Source organism: Gigantopelta aegis, chromosome 6, assembly GCF_016097555.1.
Source record: "Gigantopelta aegis isolate Gae_Host chromosome 6, Gae_host_genome, whole genome shotgun sequence".
NCBI classification, from domain to species: domain Eukaryota; kingdom Metazoa; phylum Mollusca; class Gastropoda; order Neomphalida; family Peltospiridae; genus Gigantopelta; species Gigantopelta aegis.
This window is the reverse complement of record NC_054704.1, coordinates 86,420,903-86,446,520: the sequence shown is the minus strand read 5'-3', so window position 1 is coordinate 86,446,520 and position 25,618 is coordinate 86,420,903. Positions and strand designations below refer to the sequence as shown.

General features: G+C 37.9%; 1 protein-coding gene across 3 annotated transcripts in view; it reads left to right on the top strand.

Moving 5' to 3' along the window:
* Positions 1–25,618, top strand: part of LOC121373986 (teneurin-m-like) — a 217,200-nt gene that overhangs the window by 56,962 nt on the left and 134,620 nt on the right. For all 3 annotated transcript variants that reach the window (XM_041500842.1, XM_041500841.1, XM_041500840.1), the window contains exon 2: positions 13,554–13,646. The gene's annotated coding sequence lies outside the window, so the exon portion shown is untranslated. The remainder of the gene's footprint in view (positions 1–13,553; positions 13,647–25,618) is intronic.

Sequence of the window (25,618 nt, the reverse complement as noted above, 5' to 3'; positions counted from 1 at the left end):
GCGGTGCAGTAATTCCGTAACGAGCTTCAGTGGTGCAGCAATTCTGTAACGAGAGTTTGAGTGCGCAGTAATTCCCACCTGTACGTTTATCAAGAGGCTGTTCTATCTTGACTTTGTCAACTGCTTCTTTCAACGATTTTCTTCACAATGCGCTAATGACAATGACTGAGTTCTTTGTGAGTGTCGTGATGCTGGTGCTTCATGAATTGTGCCACGTGAACTGTACTGCAACACTTTGACAGACAGGCAGAAAAAATGCTGATTTATGGACGTGCTAATTTGACGCCGAGCATAGCAATTGCTAAAGCTTTAAAAAAAAAAATCTTGGGGAAAAATTCTTTATTGGTGCTTGATGGTGATAGATTGTAATTTGCTTGCATGAGTGTGTGTTTCAGTTTGTGTGTTTGACTGGTGTGGGTGCAAATTCGGACAAAAAGAAGAAAAAGAAATATATAATAATATCAATCTTTTACAAAGTGTTAGTCTTATTCAACTTACCGTACTAGGTAGGTATGAATAATAATGAAAATTAGAAACAAAGTTTCTCATTTTAAACAAATTACATATGTATGTTTGAGTTATGATGGATCTTAAGGTCAATTTTCATCGGTGAACCAATTAGTCTTGATTTCCTGTCACATCTAGTGTTCCAAGACCTGTATATCAACAGCGATGGAATGTGCTGTTCTGTGTTTGGGGGACATTGCATATAAAAAGAAACCTTGCTGCTATTTAATTCTGTCTAGATCTAGTGTCAAAATGACTGTTAAGACACCAAATATCTGTAGTTTAAAATGTGCTGAAGTGTGGAGTTAAACAAGCATTAATTTCCTTTCCTTTTCTTTGCACAGCACAGAGCATTTCTGGCATAATGTAAATATGGGGAAAGTTTGGAGTGGTTACAGACATTACCTCTGGTCTGACAAATCATGGGAATGATCCTTGCCTGGTTCTATGGGTATATTATGTCTACAGAAAGAAGTGATAACAAAACTCTTGTATTTGCACGACAGTCTGTATGAAAGCAGGTCTGTTTCTGCAAATACCATAAAGCATAAAAAAATTTTTTTTTTTAAATATGCTGGCAGAAAACATAATTTATATTCATATTTTTCTTTGTGTTAGCACAACCAAAAAATCTGCATTTCTACTTTTACTGCTGCTCCTTTCTTCCATGATAGATGGCGCTGCATGCCCTGTCATGCATTCATAGGTCACTGTCAAACCTGCCAATGTCTGCCAAAACATTGACTCGCCTCTGACCCTGCATGCTGCAAGTCTCTACACCTTGGTGTTTTTCTGGCTATCGGATGAATGTGCAAAAAATGTCTTGGACATTCCAGCAATGGAAGAGAATATTTGTGCGAATCCTGTATGTCATTCCAGTTGGCTGTCAAACGCTGTGCTGAGTGGGAGGAATGGGACGTTGGTTCCTGTATCTGTGGAATCTGAGCTCTCCGGCATAAGATATCGGCATAAGATATCGGTGTATGTGAGAAACATGCAGTCATTAACTGTAACTCATCGCAAGAGTTGTCCACAGTGTTAATGTCTCCATGTAAAACCAAATGGCTTGTCCTGACAGATGATGGTCATTATAGCATGTAGTCCACGTGAAGCTTTCATCACTTCCCACTGTATATGGAACTATTAAAAGTGTGAGGTTCAGTGTATTTTACTTTGATATTTATCATACACTTGTATATATATGGGACATTTGCAACAGACTGATTTTCCCTTTGTGAACTTCTCGTTCTAGCCAGTGCACCATGACTGGTATATCCAATACTGTGATATGTGCTATACCCTATGTGGGTTGCTGCATATAAAAGATTGTTACACTGTGGTTTTACATAATTGTATAAATAATATTTCCATGTACCTTTTATGACATCTATAGCTGATGTGTATTTTTGTGCTAGTGTGTCCTTTGCCACTAATGGAAAAATGTAGCAGGTTTTCTCTTTAAGACGGTATGTCAAAAATTACCAAATGGTTGACCTCCAATAGCCGATGCTTAATAAATCAATGTGGTCTAGTGGTGTCGTTAAACAAATCAACCTTTAACTTTTTCCATTCGTAAACATATTATGATCAATTTATCCAACACAAAAATCAATAAAAATCTAAACCTTTACCATAGTTTGACACATAATAGCCAATGTATTTTTCATGCTGGGGTGTAGTTAAACATCTATTCTATTCTATTCTATTCTATGCAAAATCTAAGCTTTTGAGGTTGAGTTACTTCCCCTTTGTTAACGTGCTATTCTGTTTGTGGGATGGTACATATAAAAGATCCCTTGCTACTAATGAAAATGTGTAGCGGGTTTCCTCTCTAAGACTATATGACAAAATTACCAAATGTTTGACATCCAATAGCTGATGATTAATAAACTAATGTGCTCTAGTAGTGTTATTAAACAAAAACAAACTTGATCTTACACTGTGTTTTAATTTAACTCTTGAAATTTCTTCTTTTTTTATGTTTATCATCATTTTATTGATGTATTTACCTTAGTTTGACAACCCAATAACTGATGTATTATTCGTGCTGGGGTGTCATTAAACATTCATTCATTCATTCCATCTTACCATACAACACATCTTACAATACTTCTTTTATAAGAAAAAAGAAAAAAGCAGAGCGATTGACTGCGATATGATGATGTTATTTGCACACAGCATGCATCAGCAGCCTGTGGAATTATTGACCGTTGCCTTGTGATTGGTATTTGTAGTTGGTGGTCCACGTCTGGAGTTGGTACGGCTGGCAGCCTGCAGCTAACTGTATTGGCGATCCAGCACTGGGACACGCCATCAATCACTTGTCAGGAGGAAAAACCCTCTCAGAAAGGTATTTTGTCTGGACCATCTCGTACCTCAGCTCTCCAGTTAATCACAGAAAGGTTCCTGCTTCGAGCTGTGGGCTAGGATTAGTAGGATCTGTCAAACAAGCTGTAACAGTCTGTGCTTTGCGAAGGCTGCATGTGTATAGGTCTGGCTGTAGCAGATCTAGAGAATTATTCTGTCATTGATTCTCCGAGCTAAAAGAGTCCACATACTTACTGCGGAGCTGTTCATTTGCATTGCTGCTGTTGAATGCGTTCTCTGGTGTTTGAATGACACATGCAGAGGAGGGATTATATAGCAAGATATGTTTGGACCATGTGTTTGATCTTTATCATCTGCATATTTAAATCTGCATTTCTGTGTTCAGGAGATGTTTAGGGATCACCAGGTTACTGTTAACATCTTTTAAAAGGTAGGTGTGTTTATGTACAGTTCAGATTAATTCCTTTATAGTTTTAACAGAACTCGGTAAAAGAAGAAGAAAACACTAAAGATAAAAAAGCTTATATTGTTATGTTTTCAATAAACTGCTACGTTTATAGACAGAATTATACTATATTATTTCTGTTTGTTGTGGAAAAAAATAAACAGCTGTGAAATTTGTTGAAGATTATTTTACAGCATTAAGCATCCACCCCAGTTAATTGACTAGGTTACTGTAACATGGCAATAACGCTTCATATTTTTAAAAATTAAATCAATATTTTTTTATAGTTGTTTTAATGCACCTGAATTTCATGCTTATAAGTAAGGTTCAAGCATGTTGTTCTGGGTCCTAGGTAAACACCTTGGCTTGCTGGGCTGTTTGTCTAGGACTGTGAGTTCATCATTACTTGTTTGTGGTTAATAAGAGAGGTCTTTGTATTGTAAGTGTGGTGTATGGCCTTACACCTCCCCTTTGACACCTATTCTGGGTGGGAGCTGGTTCTGGGATGCAATCCTAGTATCTATCAGCTTTAATTATTGTCAGGTTATTAATTTAAGGTTTGAAAAATGTTAATGAAGTATATTTGTATTAGTTTTGAGGATGGAAAGAACCTACATCTGTGATATCCATGTACAGGGCTGTTGGATTATTCAGTAGCAGGTCACTGCATCCTGACTTAACATTTTACTGACAAATTCTTACATGGTACCGGTAAATGGTCTACAGTCTGTTAAGTACATGTATCTTAACACCACATAAATGTTGAGACTTGACGGTTTAATTAAATGGATATTGTTGTTTAATGTGAGTATCGAGGCCCTGGTCACAAGGATGGCTGCAAGCATGGAGGATTGCCCGCTCTATTACGGTTTGGATCACTCTTGAGCGCTGCTGGCGTTATTGATTACCACAGCTTTGTCAAAGAACCATTTTCCTTGCTTCAATGCAATCAGAGACGTAGTGAGGGATTGCAGAATGTGGCAAAAGGCTGGATGGCGTATATAAACAAACCCAATACAGTGTGCGGTGTGCCCGGCAGTATTACTTGATTAGGTCTTCCTCAATGGCTAGATCGCCGTGTACCTAGAGGACCTGCAAGAGATGTCATCAATTGAGACGTCATTCTCTGTTGAGCTGCTTCACCACGTTTGCTGTAACCTTTATGTAGAGATGTTTTTTTGTCCTAGGTTAATATACTAGCTGTCTACATGAAGGCTGAATTCAGAGTAATTTGGGCAGGATGAATGCAGTGTGATGGTAGAAGGAAAGAAAAGGGATGTTTGTTTGATGACATCTTTTAAAGCAATATTCCTCAGTGACTGACGTTACATTTTCAAGATGTTTTTTCAATTTTGAATACCTATATATATATATATATATATATATATATATATATATATATATATATATTTGTATTTATTATTACTGAATCCAATCATTTCTTGATGTTAGGTTCTTAATGCTGCTTAATGCTGAAGTAAAATTTACAGACTACCTGAAATGATCTTTGTTGGCTGTTTAATTGATCATGACTGAATTTAGAAAAATCCTGTTCATTGTCAATTAAATGACCACCAGAATTTGATTATGGTAGTCAGAATTTGTTATGCTAGAAGCTAATGGTTTGTTACGCCAGAAGCTTATGGTCATCTGATATGAGTCTTAACAGCAAGAAATCCTTAGATACAATAGTGATAAAATGTATTTGAAATTTAAAATTTGGCTAAGAAATTTAACATCATGCAGTCACTATGGAAGTGCTTCTAAGCATATTTTTTAAACCATTGCTCTTTGGTGTCAAACATGGTTATTGTGACATATCACTAGTTTAAATCATGTATATGAAATCTTCTGCTGCCACATAAGTTACTCCGATTAAGTAGTGCAACAGATCTTTTATATCACCAGTATTCTTTATTATATAAAAAAAAATATATAAAAAAAAATAGTGTTAGTAACAATTATCACAAATAGTGTAATAAAAAAGGGTGGAAAAACACTTTATTATTTTTTAATTACATATACAGTTGGTAGGACAAAAGGTCAAGCTATTTAGGAATTTATTGTTTTCCAAAATATGGGCATACTCATGCAGTTACATTAAAAGTAAAAAAGTATCAATATTTCGTAATACATGTAAAGTGAAACCTGTCTAAAGCAGATCATGCTGGGGACCTAATATTTATCTGATTTAAACAGGTTCCAGTGTTTAGAGGGTCATGTTTTAGAATTTAGAAACTCCGGATCCATGAAACTCACCCGGTTTTGACAGGATTCAGGTATTTTCAGGGTCCAGTTTAGATAGGTTTCACTGTATTTTTTAAACATTATTTTGAAGAATATTCACATTTTTGCTTTGTCAAAAATATTAAAACAATAATAAAAAATAAAAAAAAATTATTGTGTAATAAATCATAGTTCACTTTTGAAATTAAAAAAAATAAATCATTATCACATTAAAAAAAAAAAAAATCATAAAATAAACTATCTGTCACTGCTACTGGAATCTCCCAAAGGTGGGTGAGCTGTTTAATGCATCACAATAAAACTGTGGATAGAGTTGAGTGGCATCAGCAAGAGACAAAGATTGAATGACAGGTACACGCAATTTCCAATTGATCATTGGAGAACTGTCATTGCAAATGGATTAGAGTAAAAGCGGGACCATGTTAAAAAGACCTTCAGGTGCTCAAGCAAAACGGCCCATACAAAAACTATCTAGTGCAATCAATTAAACCGTTCGTGGTCTAGCATCTCCACCACAGTGGTGCCGTTGCCACCACCGAGACAAATTTCCTGTCATTCACATGTACTCTAATACACTTAATACTGAAATGACACATTTTATCATTTGATTGGGTGAAAAAAAGACAAAATTTTAAGCCTTCCATTATCTACGCTGCAAGTAAAGATAAATGATGATGGGTAAATTGATGCTGGATCTTGTTGGTATTGTGTTTACTCCATCTGACTTTGGTTTTCTAATGTGTTATGGAGATTATGATTACTGCAAGAGTTGTGTTTCCATAATATCTGTATTCCGTAGCAGCATTTATGGGGGAAAAAAGATGTTATTGTGAACAAACCATTAGCAAGCATAATGTTTAACTAGACTCAATATACATTGTGACTTAAAGAACATAATTAAAGTACTAGTAATTGGTCATTCCGAAAGCAGCAGAGCCTGTATAGTTTGTTCATTAATATTGGTTTAGTGAAGAATCATAAAACCAACATGTTATAATAGGAGTTTTACTTTTGAAATCAGTTTAAGAATGGAATGTCATGGTCATCATCATATATATATATATATATATATATATATATATCAATCATATTTAACAACACCACTAGAGCACATTGATTTATTAATCATCAGCTATTGGATGTCAAACATTTGGTAATTTTGACATATAGTCTTAATAGGAAACCCGCTATATTTTTCCATTAATAATAAGGGATCTTTTATATGCAGGACATACTGCATGTTATAGACAGGACAGCATTTGATATACCAGTCATTTAGTTTCGAAAGGCACACATATATGTATCATATTAATGATTAATTTTATTAATGAGACATACTTTAGCTGACTTTAGCTTGCATCGTATTTCATATTGATCAGTCTGACTGCCTTCAAGAGCATTGTTGTGTTGCCTTCAGTGGTACGTCATGAGACTGTTATCAAATGTCAGACATAGAAATTATTATATTATCAAGGGCTAGTCACTGGATAAATATTAAATGAGTTGGGTATTGCATGATGCACACAGTAGTGTGCATGGTGTGTGTGAGTGTAATATTTTATATATGATCCGCCTACTACATTTAATTAAAAACATTGGAGTTACAGTGTACTGTGTATACTCTACACATTTTGTTACACCTAATGAAACAACTATTAGTCCATCCCATCCTCCTATAAAAATGTTTTTTGTTCATAATTTTAGTTTGGTTTGATGTAACAAAAAGGTGAAAGTGTTTTGGAAATAACAAGAAAGTACTATTTTTGTGTGCTATTTCAGATTTAATTTAGAAAACAATCGGTTCAGAAATAAATAACTTATACATGTAGTAAATTCCATAATATGGGAAGGATTATAGCCGGGCTTTTAGAATTCGTATAAAATCCACTAGCCCTGGGATCAGTGATTTAAAACATTTACTAGCCATGATTAAAAGTTCACTAGCCCTACTTTACTTTACGTTAATATAATTTTACTAAATAATTGTAATAATAGTAATTGGATATGTCACCTAAAAAAAGGGGGATAGAACTTAAAAACACTAACATTGGGGGATGGGGGCAGGATGTTCATATTTAACATTTTAAAAAATAACTGCAATATTTGACCAAAAACATTTCACTAGCCATCGGGCGTGGCAATAGTAGATATTTACTGGCCCAAAATTGAATATCACTAGCCTTTGGAGTGGGGCTACCATAATCTAGAAGCCCTGACTATAGACATTTACTACTTTATTCTAATTTAACTTTAACTGCATATTATTTCTTTTATAAATATCATGTAATTGAATATTAAGAGTGGGGATGTTATTAGAGATTTAACTCTGAAAACATACTGATGCATCATTGTGCTGGTTTTCTAATCATGCACATGCAGCCTGGCATCTGGGACCATCTTGAGAAAAATGTGGAGAAAATGAAATTTGAAGACTGATTTTAAAAACAAAATAGACCTCAATAAGCAGCCCATATCAAAATTATTTTAAGAAGAGTTTACAACCCCTAATGAATTAACCATGACAGAAATGACACTGTAAAGTATTAACACAGATTTGTAAAAACAAAATGTGCTTGGATTATTCAAACAGAAATTGACGTATAAACATAAAAAGCAACAAATCTGGCAAGAATAACCCTCCATCCCCAATAGATTCCAACAAGACATTCTTTGAATAGGTGCTTAGTTAAAGTTTGTTTTATTTAACACCACCACTAGAACACATTGCTTTATTCAACATTAGCTATTGGCTGTCAACCATTTGATAAACCTGCTACATTTTTCCATTAGCAGCAAGGAATCTTTTTTTTTACCTTCCCCACAGACAACACAGCAAGTACCATTGCCTTTCATATACCAGTGATGGGGCGCTGGTTGGGATGGGGGAAAAACTATTGGAGAAAGGGTTCACTGAGTGGGTTCGATCCTGTAACCAAAGTGCTCTACCATCTGAGCTAGATCCCACCCTCATTCTCTGAAATAATATGGGGCGGGACGTAGCCCAGTGGTAAAGTGTTCAGTTGATGTGCGATCAGTCTAGGATTGATCCACATCGGTGGACCCATTGGGCTATATTTCATTCTAGCCAGTGCTCCATAACTGGTGTAACAAAGGATGTGGTATGTACTATCCTGTCTGTGGGATGGTGCATATGAAAGATCCCTTGCTGCTAATCAAAAAGAGTAGCCCATGAAGTGGTGACAGCAGGTTTTCTTTCTCCATATCTGTGTGTTCCTCAACCATATGTCTGACGCCATATAACCATAAATAAAATGTGTTGAGTGCGTTAAATAAAACATTTCCTTCCTTCTCTGAAATAAAGTCAGATTGGAGAAGCTGACATAATGGACATGTTTGCTTCTTGAGTTTAAGAAAGTTAATAAATTGTCGATATAATCACAAGAGTCACCCATGTAACACAGATGCCAAACTAACACCATAATTCTGAGGACAAACAAATGGCAGAAGACTAACGATATCAGGCACAATCTTAGACGTAATTCCACCGACAAACTAATGAAATATACTGCTTGTGGCAAATCGATCACTTAATGCACACGGCAAATTAATGGCACAGTTACCAAGGTTAAAGTGAGGACACCAGTTCACGGTAAACCGGTATCATAATAATTGCAACAAAATTATACTGTAAAAAGGTCAATGGAATTACATAATAAAGTCATTAGATGGTATTATTATCAATATGATTAAAAATAACCAGTGTTATAGTAATTATATTGTCACATATTATGTTATAATACATTCATGTTCTTTTAAAAACACACCGGCCTCGGTGGCGTCGTGGTAGGCCATCGTGTCCATTAGACACCATTTATCTTGCAACTTGCTGTTTAAAAATGTATTCATCTTGCTAATTTCGCTGATTAGATACGTTTCAAAATGACTAGTGAGATAAATGGTATCTAACAGCCACTGGTGTAGCATTCTCTATTTAATAATATACCGGCCTCAGTAGTGTCGTGGTTAGGCCATCGGTCTACAGGCTGGTAGGTACTGGGTTTGGAACCTAGTCAAGGCGTGGGATTTTTAATCCAGATACCAACTCCAAACCCCGAGTGAGTGCTCCGCAAGGCTTAATGGGTAGGTGTAAACCACTTACACCGACCAGTGATCCATAACTGGTTCAACAAAGGCCATGGTTTGTGCTATCCTGCCTATGGGAAGTGCAAATAAAAGATCCCTTGCTGCTAATCGGAAGAGTAGCCCATGTAGTGGCGACAGCGGGTTTCCTCTCAAAATCTGTGTGGTTCTTAACCATATGTCTGACGCCATATAACCGTAAATAAAATGTGTTGAGTGCATCATTAAATAAAACATTTCTTTCTTTCTTTTTCTTTTAAAAACAAATGCAGTAACAATAACTTGGCCTGAATTGATGACAGTGCTGCCATTTAGTTAAGTTTGTCACAGTTTTATTCACAAAACATCACTTCAGACTTAGCAGTGCTTGTTTTGTTATGTCTTAATATTTCTTAAGACAAACCAGAAGTATAAGTTAATATACCTGTACATATTGACATGTTGTTTTGTTTAGTTTTTTTCAATTTAATGAAATGGAAATTATTTACTGTATAGTTAATTATGAGTTACGCAGCAGCTAACATGTTTGCCAAAACTTTATTATAAATTCTGGTAAACGGAAAGAAGGAAACAGGAAAAAAGGAACCAGAAAAAAAAGAAACAAAATTGGGTAGGAAAAAAGGAAACAGGAAAAAAAGTAACAGAAAGAAAGAAAGAGGGTTAGGGTTAGGTTTAGGATTAGTGGGTTAGGGTGACGGTTAGGGTTAGGGTTAGGGTTAGTATATATTAATAAAAACGTTAGTATAAATTAGTATATATGGGGTGTTTCTTTCTTTTCGTTACTTTTTTTCCTGTTTCCTTTTTTTCCGCTTATTTTCTTTCTTGTTTCCTTCTTTCCTGCATTCATATATTCTCTATCACTTTGTAAGACCACAATGATGGATTAAATAATTGCCCATTTAATCACTGTCATAATTAATACTCCAGTGATCAATTGTCAGTAATAGATAGATTTTCAATAAGCTCTATAATTATTAATCTAAAGCAAATACATGCATTAGATGAAGTTTGTGTGCTTTATAATGGACACTGAATAATTATAACACCGCATTGTAAAATACGTTGAATAATTAATAGTGGATTCTAGGACACACTTGTGGTTTGGTGGTGTGATATAACCGTGGTATTGTTGAGGTTATCAGTCGAGCTCAAATTGCTTCGTATTGATACGTACGCTGTCGTCACGTGGGTATAGACCTCCGTGTCCTGTTGCAGGCTTCGTGAGCTCTTTACGGAGAATTGCAACACCACTAAATGATGTATGGACGTCAATGCTGACAGTTAATCCTAATACAAAGGCTTTTCGCTTGATTTCATATGCCTGACAGGCGCTTTTCCATTCCACGATGTACACATTAAATATTTCAGGATTTTTACAGATTGAGTGTCGATAACATGGAACTAATCAATGGCGTTAATTGAAATGCGACTCATGTTTATTGGCAGCTCTATTCGCACAAGCAAAGCATTCTTCAATACAATAGATTGATCTTACTGCATGCTATGTGCACACAATGATGGCGATTGAAATTAGCCACACCAGCATATATCTTGGCATACAGAGTAGATATTTTTTTTCATTATTGATTTAATCCATCTCATACTATTGTTGTTATCGTTCACATCAATATTTATAATGCATATCAGAAATAATATTGATGTAATAAAACAGGTATTGCAGTGTCATGACATGTAATAAATATGCAAATTAGAATGCTATTTTAGGAGCATATTTGATAAACAAAAAGATATGTATTAAAATATTCCAGTGGTGAAACTTCAATTTTTTTTGCATCGCATACAGAGTATCCAGTATTAATTATTCATAAGAATTCATTAATTCTTAACAATTAATTGTACCATATTACTTTAAATTTAGAAAATGTCCTTTAAAAACTATATAAAAAAAGTTAATAAAAGTTTTTACAATTTATATTTTTACAAAATGTGTTTTCTTTAAAATAAATTGGTAATCAGGAATAACATTAAATGATCAATAAATAAAATGTAGGTGAGGGTTTCTTCAGTTTTGCTAAAACAATAATTTGGATTTTTATTTTTAGTTGACTAAAATAATTCATTAAAGTGGTATGTCGCCCAAACACAGATACACGTATAATGTAATCCTGGCCTGCAGGGTTTTAATTAAAGCATTTGTCATCATCAACTCTGAAGACAGACAGTCCATCTCTAATACCTGTTGCTTATTCATCATGTCCTAAAGCAAATATTCTCATGGTCATATACTTCTTGCATATTCCATTAACCGATCACTGCAAGAAATTAATCACCAAGCGTATCATACCAGCCTTGAGGGGCCATGTACATGCTGTCAAGCCTTGGGGGGTGCATGTTGTCAACCTTCAGTATGGAAATTAGAAAAAAAAAGTGTGAAACTTGCCGTCAATTAAATTATATAATATGACAAACACCCAGCCATTACGAGTGGCGCGGATAATGCCAGGGGGTGTGGGAGCTAATGTTCAGCAGTTCCATTACATGGTGCAGTGCATGTTATTAATTGTCATTTAACGTGAGCCGGACAACTCTTATTGAAGCCGTGTGCCTAGACAAACTTAATAAATGCTCCCCTTGTCATCATACTTATTGGATTCCTTATTGTAATGGATTTAACCAATGCGGCTGAGAAAGGCATTTTAATTCTATTATTGACATGCAACACGATTACAATACCGATCTGTTCGACGCGGCTCAAACCAAAATAAAATGTGTACATGAGTCATTGCTAGGTGGAGTCAGCAATTCAAGTTGTATTGATTATAAAAAAAATTTAATATTTTTACAACTAAAAGAACTTTTTAACAATATTTTTTGGTGAACATGGGGTGGCAGAATACTTGCATGCAGTGTGATAGGCATAGGTTTGATGGCTGATGGACAGGTCAAATGTTTTCCTATTTCAACTAGTACCTCATGTTCTGTGGTATGCACTGCTCTGTCTATAGGAAAAACCTTATAGCTATAATTTAAAATGTAAAATATGCTGAGATGTCATTAAGCAAACATTCCTTTCTTTTGCTGAGCACATCTAATGCATATACATGTAGTAATTGAAATCTCTTGGACCCAGATGTTTTGAAAACTAGTGTCAGTATGTGAAGATAAATAAAAATTATTAGATTTTAAGAGAAATTAGAAATAATTTAAATACATGTATCTTTATTTGTGTGTGGGTTTTTTATGTTATGCTTAGTAGATTGAATATAGGTTTTCTGTTTTAAATATACATACATATTGGTATGACTAATGAGGGGCAGGACAGCCCAGTGGTAAAGTGCTTGCCTCATTCGCAGTCAGTCTGGGATCGATTCCTGTTGGTTTGCCCACTGGGCTATTTCTTGTTCCAGCCAGTATATATGACTGGTATATCAAAGGTCATGGTATGTGCTATTATGTCTGGAATTGTGCATTTTAAAGGTTCCTGCTACTAATGGAAATATGTAGCAGGCTTTCTCTCAAAGTCTGTATGTCAAAATGACCAAATGTTTGACATCCAATAGCTGATAAATAAATGAATGAATGTACTCTAATGCAGTGGTGTGGAAAAATCCTTTTTAGAGTCTAATGGTATCGTTAAACAAAAGAAACTTGAACTTTTTATGACTAATATGGTTTTGCTATATACAGGCACACATATGACATTTATAATTTCATCTTATATGCCTGAACATCACACCATAAATAGTACATAGTGGCTGAATCTAGACTAAGCTTTATAGCCTGACGGCGTCTTGGGATTGGGATTTGGGTTCCCATGGTTTTCATAGTCAAACTGGTTTTATAATTGTAGATATTGATTGAAAAAAGGCTGATTCTTCCTGTGTTTATCGGTATTTCACAGCATATTGCTGCTTGATAGGGTTTTTAACAAAGAGAAACAACAGTGTTATTTTGTTCTTTGCAGATTACAGTGTCACAGTGCAATACGTCTTGCATGTTGGACAATTGGATGGATTGAATTACTGTAACCTTACGCAGATGGATATCTTGTAGTGAGGTAAGTTTTATATTTTCATATTACATTTCAAGCTAGCATCTACAGTTTTATCTACCACAGAGCAATTAGTAGAGGATATTAAAATGGGCTTTCTTCGTCTGTCTTCATGTCTGTCTTTCTGTCTGTCCATCTGTCCAGTAGTGTTTCAGGAGCACCAGTCAAAACCGTTCAAAATAACTTCATAAAATGTTGTACACAGTGTCTGGGGCTTAATTCACTAAACTCTCACAACTTTGTGATATCGCAGTGCAATGCTAAAAGACTTGCAAAGAGGATACTTTGTTGTCTAGCAGAGCCTAAGAGAGCTTTGTTAATTAGGCCCCTGGTTAGTACCTTTTACTATGTGAGAGATTTCATTTTCTTTCTTTTATCTGATATCATGAAAGCAAATAGCCAACAGGATGCAGGATGTAGCCCAGTGGTAGAGTACTTGCCTGAGGTGGGATGGTCTGCAGTCCTGATTGATCACCCTTGATGTAGTCTAGTGGTAGCTGCTCCATTACAACCAGTGCCCCATGCATGACTGGCACATCAAAAATAAATATGGCATGTACTAGCTGTTCTCAGTATGGGAGAGTACAAATAAAAGATCCCCTGATGGTTTTCAATAGGAGTAGCTTATGTGTTGACAGTGGATTTTCTCTTTGAACCAAGGGTTAAACTAGCCATTTGTTAGAAACCATTTAATCATAGTTTAAAATGTGCCGACTTTTTGATGAACAAATATTTCTTTTCTTTTGTACACCAAAGCGGGACATAGTCCAGTGGTAAAGCACTCACCTGATGAGTGGTTGGTAGGTGGGTCCATTGAGCTATTTCTTGTTCCAGCAAGTACACTGCGACTGGTATATCAAAGGTTGTAGCGTGTGCTATGGGATGGTGCATATAAAAGATCTCTTGCTACTAATGGAAAAATGTAGTGGGTTTCTTTCTTAGACTATATCATGTCAAAATTACCAACTGTTTGACATCCTTCTTCTTTCTTTGTGGTTAGGCCATCGGTCTACAGGCTGGTAGGTACTGGGTTCAGATCCCAGTCGAGGCATGGGATTTTTAATCCAGATACCAACTCCAAACCCTGAGTGAGTGCTCCGCAAGGCTCAATGGGTAGGTGTAAACCACTTGCACTGACCAGTGATCCATAACTGGTTCAACAAAGGCCATGGTTTGTGCTATCCTGCCTGTGGGAAGCGCAAATAAAAGATCCCTTGCTGCTAATCGGAAAGAGTAGTCCATGTAGTGGCGACAGCGGGTTTCCTCTCAAAATCTGTGTGGTCCTTAACCATATGTCTGACGCGATATAACCATAAATAAAATGTGTTGAGTGCGTCTTTAAATAAAACATTTCTTTCTTTCCTTCTTCTTTCTTCTTCTGTGTTCAAGCTACAGTTGATCTTGCTTTAGATTTGGAGTCCAGTTGTGGTGATAAAAAATGCTGTCTCTGCCAAGTCTTTTTTGGAGCCCCAAAGCTTGACAGCCAGTGTTGCTCTGTTCGGCCAGTGCTTTATCCTGGCTTCATCGTAAAGCTGACAGATACACCAGTTGCTTGAGTGGGCCCCTTCAAGGCTAGAACCTCAGCACTGTACCCACCTGGCTTTGGTCCATGGGGACGACACCACTTCGATATATCCATCTGTTTCATGATAATAAAGCTTGACAGCCAGTGTTGCTCCATTCAGCCAGTGCTTTATCCTGGCTTCATCGTAAAGCTGACAGATACACCAGTTGCTTGAGTGGGCCCCTTCAAGGCTAGAGGCTCAGCACTGTACCCACCTGGCTTTGGTCCATGGGGACGACACCACTTCAATATATCCATCTGTTTCATGATCATAAAGCTTGACAGCCAGTGTTGCTCCGTTCAGCCAGTGCTTTATCCTGGCTTCATCGTAAAGCTGACAGATACACCAGTTGCTTGAGTGGGCCCCTTCAAGGCTAGAGGCTCAGCACTGTACCCACCTGGCTTTGGTCCATGGGGACGACACCACTTCGATATATCCATCTGTTTCATGATAATAAAGCTTGACAGCCAGTGTTGCTCCGTTCAGCCAGTGCTTTATCCTGGCTTCATCGTAAAGCTTACAGATACACCAGTTGCTTGAGTGGGCCCCTTCAAGGCTAGAGGCTCAGCACTGTACCCACCTGGCTTTGGTCCATGGGGACGACACCACTTCGATATATCCATCTGTTTCATGATCATAGAGCTTGGTGCATGTGCAGACATTTCCTTTCGGTTTCTATGCTAATGTTTATGCATAGCTTCTATACTCTGACTTCAGTGGACTTGGTTTGAGTTTGGAGTTTTCCTTCTCCTAGGAGAGTTTCCTTACTAGGATTCTGAGCCTCTCCAGCTCAGTTTTGATTTTGGAGTTTGCTTCTCCTAGACAGTTGTCTTTCTTGACTCACTTACTCTGTCTGTCCGGTCTATATTAGTCTAGTCTCTACCCTTTGACCAGTCCAACTTGGGTGACCCTACCAGGAGCTGATGCTCCAGCTGGCATAGCTCTCTGAGTCATTGAGACATGCAAGCTACCTCACCACATCAAGGAATGGACCATGAGATAGTTTGACATCCAATAGCCGATGATTAATAAATAAATGTACTCTAGTAGTGTCATTAAACAAAACAAACTTTAACTTTGTTAGAAACCATCTAGCCAAACTTTAAAATGTGCTGACTTTTTGATAGACAAATATTCCTTTCCTTTCATAAACCAAAAGAGCTGAGCAGTACATGGTCATGAAGTTGTATTGCTTGACACCAGCTAATATTGGTGAAAGTGAAATGATGTCAGAGATAATATACGGCGATCGGCAGCCACGAAAATCAATACATACATCATTTTGCCCAAGTGCTTTGATTGCTTTTATGCTGTAGGTAATTGATTAGTAAGTAGCTGCTAAAATATTGAAAACAAGTCTCAAAATTCCTGATGGCAAATTTGTCACTTTGCTTTATTAAACATGCTTGTTTTAAGCAGATCCTTTTAACATAGACATAACTGACATGGACGTTTGTTGTAGCCGTGGCAGTAAAACATGAGCCAAGATTATTTTTGCTGAGTTTTATTACACTGGATATTAAAGTATACATTTATGAGGTGGTAAATAAGACGTATATGTAGACAAATTATTACTCTGTACATAACCACATAACCTTGCTTAGCTTTGTCTTGGTAGACAGTTCAAAAATTCATTTCCTTTTCAACTGTGCCATTTTGGTTGTAAATATTTACACAGTTAAAAGATGAAAAATCTTCATGTATACACTGCCACTAGGTTGTAGACTATTGTGTTTACAGAACAGTGCATACAAACATTATAGTCCGTGTTAAACTCAGAAATATTATTATGTTTAATTTGTTTACTTGAAAGGAAAGTGGAAGGAAATGTTTTATTTAACGACACACTCAACACATTTTATTTATGGTTATATGGCATCAGATATATCATCATATGGTTAAAGACCACACAGATATTGAGAGAAGAAACCCGCTGTTGCCACTTCATGGGCTACTCTTTTCGATTAGCAGCAAGGGATCTTTTATATGCACCATCCTACAGACAGGGTAGTATATACCACAGCCTTTGATATACCAGTCGTGGTTTACTGGCAGGAACGAGAAATAGCCAAATGGGCCCACCGATGGGGATCGATCCCAGACCAACCACACATCAAGTGGGCGCTTTACCACTGGGCTACGTCCTGTCCCTTTACTTGAAAGGAGAAATACAAGTCTTATAAAGTCATTTTTCTCCACAGAAATAACCAGTTTAACATACACCTATATTTGAAAGAACACCACGTTTTTACTTTGTATGGTCTGTAAAGGGAAGCAAGTCTCTTTACAAACTGCACACAGGTAACATACAACTGTTGACTGAGCTAAATGTTCCCACCTCCACCCCCACCCCTCCACAAATTCAGACATGCATAATATATCCAATAATGGTTTAAACACATCTTGGGCACATCTTCAGAGTTCCTCAAGAAATGTGTCCATGATGGGGGTTATGGGATATTTTAAAAGCATATGAAATTTACAAGAGAAAGATTAATGCATAAATTAAACAAACATTAATATAGAAATTATTAAAAAATTTTTTACATCAAAGGTGTTAATATACACTTATTCACAAATAAATTTTAAAATTAGACCAAACAGGTGTTTACTGTTTGTCTAATAAGAGTACCAATTCAATAGTAAGCAAATCTCTTAGGTTTGTCCAAGCAATGTTTCAAAAGTAATTACACATATCTGCTCTTTTAGTAATAATAGGGGTATTAAAATTAACTAGTAATTATCCCCCTTGACTTGATGGACATGGTCCTTTCATGAACGTGGTAAAGGATTACTTTAGGTCAAGGATTACTTAGTTCACCTTTCTGCATTAATCTGCTCCAAGACTGGTTTGAAGTGTGATCAGGTGTTGAGAAAATGGTATATACTATATACTATATGCAATCACGTTGATTGAGAAACAGCAGCTTTAATGACCATTGTTGCAGAGCTGTAGGAAACATCTTCATTGTACACGGACCGGTTCTAAAGATGTTTTCTCTATTCCAACAATGCTTTGATGATTATGCTAACAGCTGTAAGAGAAAATATTGCCGCAGCGTGTTGTTGTCTGTCAGAGAACAAAGACTGTTGGCAGTTGATGAACCCATTGCTTGGAACATTGTATGTCACTGCAGGATCATCTGGTTGTGTGCGTACATGGGCAATTAATATTGATTTCTTTTTATTGCTGCACTTATGAATTAAACTTATCATGGCTGCGTGCATTATCTGTATTACCAAATTGACTTTTAGTACTTGTAATGTATTTAACAAATCAGAGCTGTTGAACAACTTGGGATGATGGTTTTCGCATCACGGCACATTAGGTGATGATGACCTACGTTTTGTAGTTGACTGTATCCAGGGAGAGTGAAGTAAGAGTTGAATGAGAAGATATGAGGTCAATAAATTGAATCGTAGCTGTTTATTGTTAACCACTAACCCAGATATAGTCTTATTCAACTTACTGTACTAGCAAGAGGAGATAATTTTGCTGTGTAGGTTATGACTTAGGGTTGTATAGCATTGTTGTTGTGCTAGTACTAGGTAAGTGTGAATAATAATGAAAATTAGAAACAAATTTTCTAAGACAAGGTCTGTGCCCAGGACAGCATGCTTCAACCATTATTGAATATTTATCACAAAAGTTTTTAAAATGAATGAATGAATGAATGAATGAATGGACAATAATTTTGGCCAATGGATCGGATGGTGCATGCATGCACCATTACTTAACAGGCATCAAAATAAGTCGAGAACGGTCGTTCAGGTTACCGGGAGGTTACCACATGTTAGAAAAGTCGAGAACGGTGTTTCGTTCTCGATAAAAAATTTCAACGAATGGTAGTTTCGTTTCCGAACGTAAACCAGGCAATGCATTCAGGACTTCTGCGTTTCATTTTCTCGTCAGGAATTGCATCGATGTTCGCGCGCAAGTCACTCCGCATTTAAGCAGCATCCACTAAATGAATTTATGTCCACGTTTTGTTTTCTCGTACAAAATTGCACCGATGTTTGTGCGCACTTGTGCAATTGTAAAGCAATTTTGGCAATCCGCGTTTAAGCAGCGCCCACTAGATAAATTTACTTCCGGATTTCGTTTCTCGTATCGATGTTCGCACACACCGTTACAATTTCAGAACGACCGCTTAGTAGTAACAGGAATTCAATTCTAACTTTCATATAGTTGTGGAAACCTATAGGTTACCAGACTATATTTTGTGGTAACCTGTAAATGGTTTACCAGACACAATGCTTATTTCGATGCCTGCTTAATCATTTGCTAGTAGATTATATCATGTTAAAATTGTGAAATGTTAAAAAACCCCACTGAACTAGTTGGTACAATAAACTTTGTACTTATATAGATTCAAGTTGATTAATTCCTTTGGTATAACAAAGATCTTTTTACACTTTCAAACCTTTCAGTTTGCTACATCTAGCAATACAGTGAAGAATAACCTATTTCCCAATCTACTGAAGAATTTAATTTTAAAACATTAGACAATTAAGACCACAAAACGATTTATTAAATAATACAAAAATAAAGTCTATTTCTTGATTCATACACTCTCATCTGTCATCTGTATCTAATAACGTAATCATCAAGAATGGATTTCCGATATTTCTTAATTAGGCCTTTGCTGGTCGAACTAAATCATTTTGCCATGTGCCATATGCTGGATATAGCTATACATTCGTCATGATGAATATACCAATATATGATGATGACTATACCAATATATTGGTGCACGGAAGAGATCTTTCAGGTGGTTTTGTATGGATGGGGGAGGTAGGTACCATGGAGCCAGAGCTACAGGGTGCTGATTGATGGAGGTTAGATAGAGTATGATTTGCATGAGCAGAGAAGAAACAGGTTGGCAGTCCATGTATGTGTGTGGGGGGGGGGGGGGGAGGTATGAGGGGTATAAAGCTGCAGGTTGTTGACTGACGCAGGCTAGATAAAGCACGTTTTTCATAAGCAGTGAACAGACAGCTTGATGGTCCATGAGAGGGTGGGTGTATCTGGGGGCTAGAGCTGCAGGCTTTTGACTGATGCATGTTAGATAGAGCATGTTTCTCATGAGCAGAGAAGAAACGGGCTAGCTGTCCATGGGAGGGGTATGAGGGGGTACAGCTGCAGGCTTTTGACTGATGCAGGCTAGATAAAGCATGTTTTTCATGAGCAGGGAACAGACAGCTTGATGATCCATAGGAAGGGTGAGTGTGTGTATTGGACCTAGAGCTACAGGGTGCTGACTGATGAAGGTTAGATAGAGCACATTTTTCATGAGTAGAGAAGAAACGGGCTAGCGGTCCATGGGAGAGGGGTGGGGAGGTATCAGGGGCCTAGAGCTACAGGGTGCTGACTGATGAAGGTTAGATAGAGCATGCTTTTCATGAGTAGGGAACAGACATATTGGCAGTCCATGGGGGATGTGAAGGGGTAGAGCTGCAGCCTTTTGACTAATGTAGGTTAGATAAAGCATGTTTTTTATGAGTAGGGAACAGACAGCTTGACAGTCCATAGGAGGGGTGGGGGGTATCAGGGAGCTAGAGCTACAGGGTGCTGGCTGATGGAGGTTAGATAGAGCATGTTTTTCATGAGCAGAGAATAGACAGGTTGGTGGTCCATTGGAAGGGATGTGTGTATCTGGGGGCTAGCGCTACAGGTTAGATAGAGCATGTTTTTCATGAGCAGAGAAGGGACAGGTTGGTGGTCCATTGGAAGGGAGGTGTGTATCTGGGGGCTAGAGCTACAGGTTAGATAGAGCATGTTTTTCATGAGCAGAGAAGAGACAGGTTGGTGGTCCATTGGAAGGGAGGTGTGTATCTGGGGGCTAGCGCTACAGGTTAGATAGAGCATGTTTTTCATGAGCAGAGAAGAGACAGGTTGGCGGTCCTCCATGTTGTGATAGATGGAGAATGTTCACATTAATGGGTAATAACTTGGCGATAACCAGCTTGTGTGTCATTAAATTGATTGTGTTTGCTATTGGCAAGCCTTGCTGCAGTTGATAGATTTGCAATTGATAATAGTTTGGGATGAAAGTATTGATCGTCGCCGTGGTATCAAGTACACACACGTCTCTCTGCTGCACCGGTGCCGTAATCCGAGCTTTACTAAATCATTCTGCTTATACCCATGTTGACTGATTTGACATCCACAAATTTACTTACACCTTGCAGTCCATTGAGTTGTGAATGTGTGCCATTCTTATTAACAACCATTTTCCTGTTGCGTGTGTTGTTTAAAGCATGTTTTGTCATTCATTTCTAAAAGCATTGGAACCCTATGATATGTACTGCCCTGTTTGTGAAAACAAGGAAAGAAAAGGAATGTTTGTTTAATGACACACCTCAGCACAGTTTAAACAACAGCTGGTTGGTGTCTGGCATAGTTATTTCAACACAACCAGATGCGAGCATTGTTTCTGCCAGAAAGAAAATTTTGGGTATAGCGCTATGAATGCAACCACAGTCAACAGGGGATATGGGGGGGGGGGGGGGGGGGGGCCTTCCCCAGAAAAGAAATGGGTTAAGTTTAGGGTTAGGGTTAAGAAAATCATACAGTAATGATAATAGTAATTAATTATGTCAAAAAGTTAACTTAAAAAAGTCAAATCTGCAAAAAAACATTTGGGTATGGCGCCATACCCGTTTTACCGGCTGGCGGAAACCCTGACATGGCACCATACCCGTTTTACCCGCTGGCAGAAAGCCTGGCGAGATAAAACCCATTACCATCACATACATGTTGTGCACATACTAAAAAGTGGCAAGAGATCTTTTATATGTATACACATACTTTTCCATAAAACAAGACAGTAATATGCAGTATGTCCTGTAATGTCACATATTTATTTTGTACTGGCTTTATTTGAGGCATTTTTGTACAACAAATATTGATTGATTGATTAATGCTATATGGCCCCTATGATGTCAGACTGATCTACCTGTTGTGGTGCACTGGTTGGGATGGGGGGAAAACTGAGCCCACACATCATGCGAGCACTCTAACGGATACAAATCCAGTGCTTGCCAGCATTAATGTCAACATAGCTTATAACCACTACACCACTGAAGTCTAGCTATTACTACATACATGTACATTTAAGTGCATGCATTAATTAAACAACTGAATAAACATCATTACCATTCCTCTTAATTCTTTTTAACACAGTCTTAATTTAGAGAAAGTCTGTAAACTTAGTTTTATTGTTTTATTGGTAAGTAAACAGTTTACATGGATGTGTGAAGATTCAGACCCCATTAAATCTTCAAACAGCCTGGCTTTCAGTTTGTGAGAGGTTGTTTGGTGATTTTCTCTTCAGGATGACATAACAGCCCCAGTCATTGTTTTCTCTTCACTGCTGACTAGAGCTGCTAAGTTTTTCCTGTCCAGGCTTTGTCCATGGGATCACATGGGCAGCACTTACAAGTACAGTGACATAAAGCTGGTGGGTGGTTCTCACAAGCTGATATCAGCTCACTATTCAAAGAAACTGGATGTATATGTAGATATATACACACATGTACAAGAATGCTTGTCTTGCAGTTTTTACAAAAAAAGGTCAGTTTTTGTTTATAATTTTTGTGCAGGTTTAAGTGGTTTTTATTTTACTGAGTGTATAGGAATTCATAACTGATTTATTCACATCTTGTTTGACATAATTAACCAATAACAACTATTGTATAACCAATAATTTAGTCAGACAGTCCAACTAACAAAGGTATGTGTCTAGAATATGAAACATAAAAACATATTGATATAAAATAAATATAACTACAAGTTACTTACATACATCCAGGGGCAGGACATAGCCCAGTGGTATAGTGTTCGCCTGATGCGCAGTCGGTCTTGGATCAATCCCTGTATGTAGGCTCATTGGGCTATTTCTCATTCCAGCCAACTGGTATATCAAAGACTGTGGTATGTGCTATCTTGTCTTTTGGATGGTGCATTATAACAGATCCCTTGCTACTAATGGAAAAATGTAGCAGGTTTCCTCTCTAAGACTATATGATAAAAATTTCCAAATGCTTGACATAAAATAGTCAATGTTTAATAAATATGCTCTATAGTGGTGTCATTAAACGAAACTGACAGATAAACAAGTTATAACCATTAATCCTGAATGTTTTATATTCCCATATTTCAACAAATTACATACAGTATCTATCATCACACTCCAAAATGCATTTAGTTGAGAAAATAATGATGATTTGCTTTATCAAGATAATATCAGTTTTCAATTAGGAAATGGCGCCAAGGGACTTTTCTCAGTCAGAAGGTAGGTAGTGCTAGCACAGACCCCAGGGCATGTCCATAGACTCTTGATGGAAGGATTGTATTGATTTCTGCCAGTGAAGTACAGCCATCCATGAGATATATGGATATTTTACACCAACATGTGATATACTGGTCACAGTGTGATACACTGTTAGGATTTGTTAATCTGGTATATGGAAAGCTTTGCATTCATCCTTGGTGGGATTTGTAATAAATATATATATATATATATACTCTTCAAAAGAAGAAACGCAAAACCACATTGTCGTAACATTTGGAGAATTGATTTAATTATTGAATGGTGAGTCTGATAATTACCAAATGTTGCAGGATTGTTCACAATTCACTCTAGTCCATTGTGAGTAAGTGATAGGACACACCACCAAGGTCAAGGTCATCTGGAGTCAATACCGGGTGTGGCCTCCGCGTGTGTTGACAACTGCCTGGCACCGCCTGCCCATTGAAGCAACCAGAGTACGGATGACGTCCCGGGGGATGGTGGCCCACTCGACCTGCAAGGCTGCTGCCAGCTCGGGCAGGGTCTGGGGCTGTGGTTGTCGCTGTCGGAGGCGTCGGTCCAACTCGTCCCATAGATGCTCAATTGGGTTCAAATCCGGTGATATCGATGGCCAAGGAAGGACATTAATGTTGTTGTTCTGTAGGAAAGCCGTTGTGAGACGTGCTGTGTGAGGTCTGGCGTTGTCATGTTGGAACACTGCGTTGGCGTTGGCCATAACTGGAACGATGTGTGGCCGGAGGATCTGGTCAATGTAGCCCTGTGCATTCAGGTTGCCCTGCACGTGGACCAGGTCAGTTCTGCCAGTGTGTGAGATGGCTGCCCACACCATGACACTACCCCCGCTGAATCTGTCCACTTCCTGCACGCAGTTTGCCGCATAACGTTCACCACGACGCCTATACACGCGACATCTTCCATCATGACGTCGGAGCAGAAATCGGGACTCGTCACTGAACCACACCTGTCTCCATCACAGTTGAGGCCATTGTCGATGAATCTGGCACCACTGCAGTCGGAGTCGACGGTGTTGTGGTGTTAAGATGACACCTCGAACTGGACGTCTGGCACGAATTCATACCTCACGTAGGCGGTTCCGTACGGTCTGGTCGGATATCCTGCGCAAACCTGGTATTGCTGCGGCTGTGGAGGTGGCAGTAGTCAATCGTTCCCGAAGGTGGCGTACCCGGATGTAGCGGTCCTGCCCGGAGGTAGTGACCCGTGGTCGACCGGATCTAGGGAGGTCACGTGTTGATCCATGTTGCTGGTAATGGTCCCACAGTCTGGAGATGGTGCTTGGGGACACATGGAATGCCCTGGCAACGGCCGTTCTGGATTCGCCTGCGTCTAGTCGGCCGATGGCATTGTTTCTCTGCGGTTCACTGAGACGTGGCATGTCCTGGATTGTCAACTGTCGGCCAGATACAGAGGCCAGGCAGGCGAACACCCTGCACTTTTATACTGTCGGTGTTCATGTTGCACGTGCAGTGGTGACATGGTTTGCACGTGGCTGCGTTTTTGCGAATATTCACATTTTGGAACTTTATTGTACAGTAGCTGCGTTTTATCGAATGTAACCGTGGGAATGTGTTTGGGACATGCAATGACCTTATATTCACAAAGCATGAACCGGTAGGAAACATAAAATTGGAGTTATAACCCATTTGTACCCTTTTGCGTTTCTTTTTTTGAAGAGTATATATATATATATCCAAAAGAGGTCCAGGCACGTCTGTCCCACACCCAGTCTCTGGCATGGCCAGTGGCTGGACATTGGATATATCTGTCTAAAGAATATGCTCAATGTTCATTAATTAGTTTATCACATATAAACCATTCCTTTTAGCACAACACCAAATCCCCATCCCTAAAGGAGAACCTGGAAACCCTAGTAAAACTCTACATTAGATTTGAAAAACTACATGTAACATTACACATATAGATAGATTGGAATTTGAATCATTTTGGTATCTTGTGCTTAATCATTATTAAACTAATTTGTAATTTAATATGTAGGTGATGCCAAAACATTTAAAAGAATTTTGTCCTTAGACATGATTAGTATGGATTCCTGGAACTCGTTTCCCACTACAATAGACCT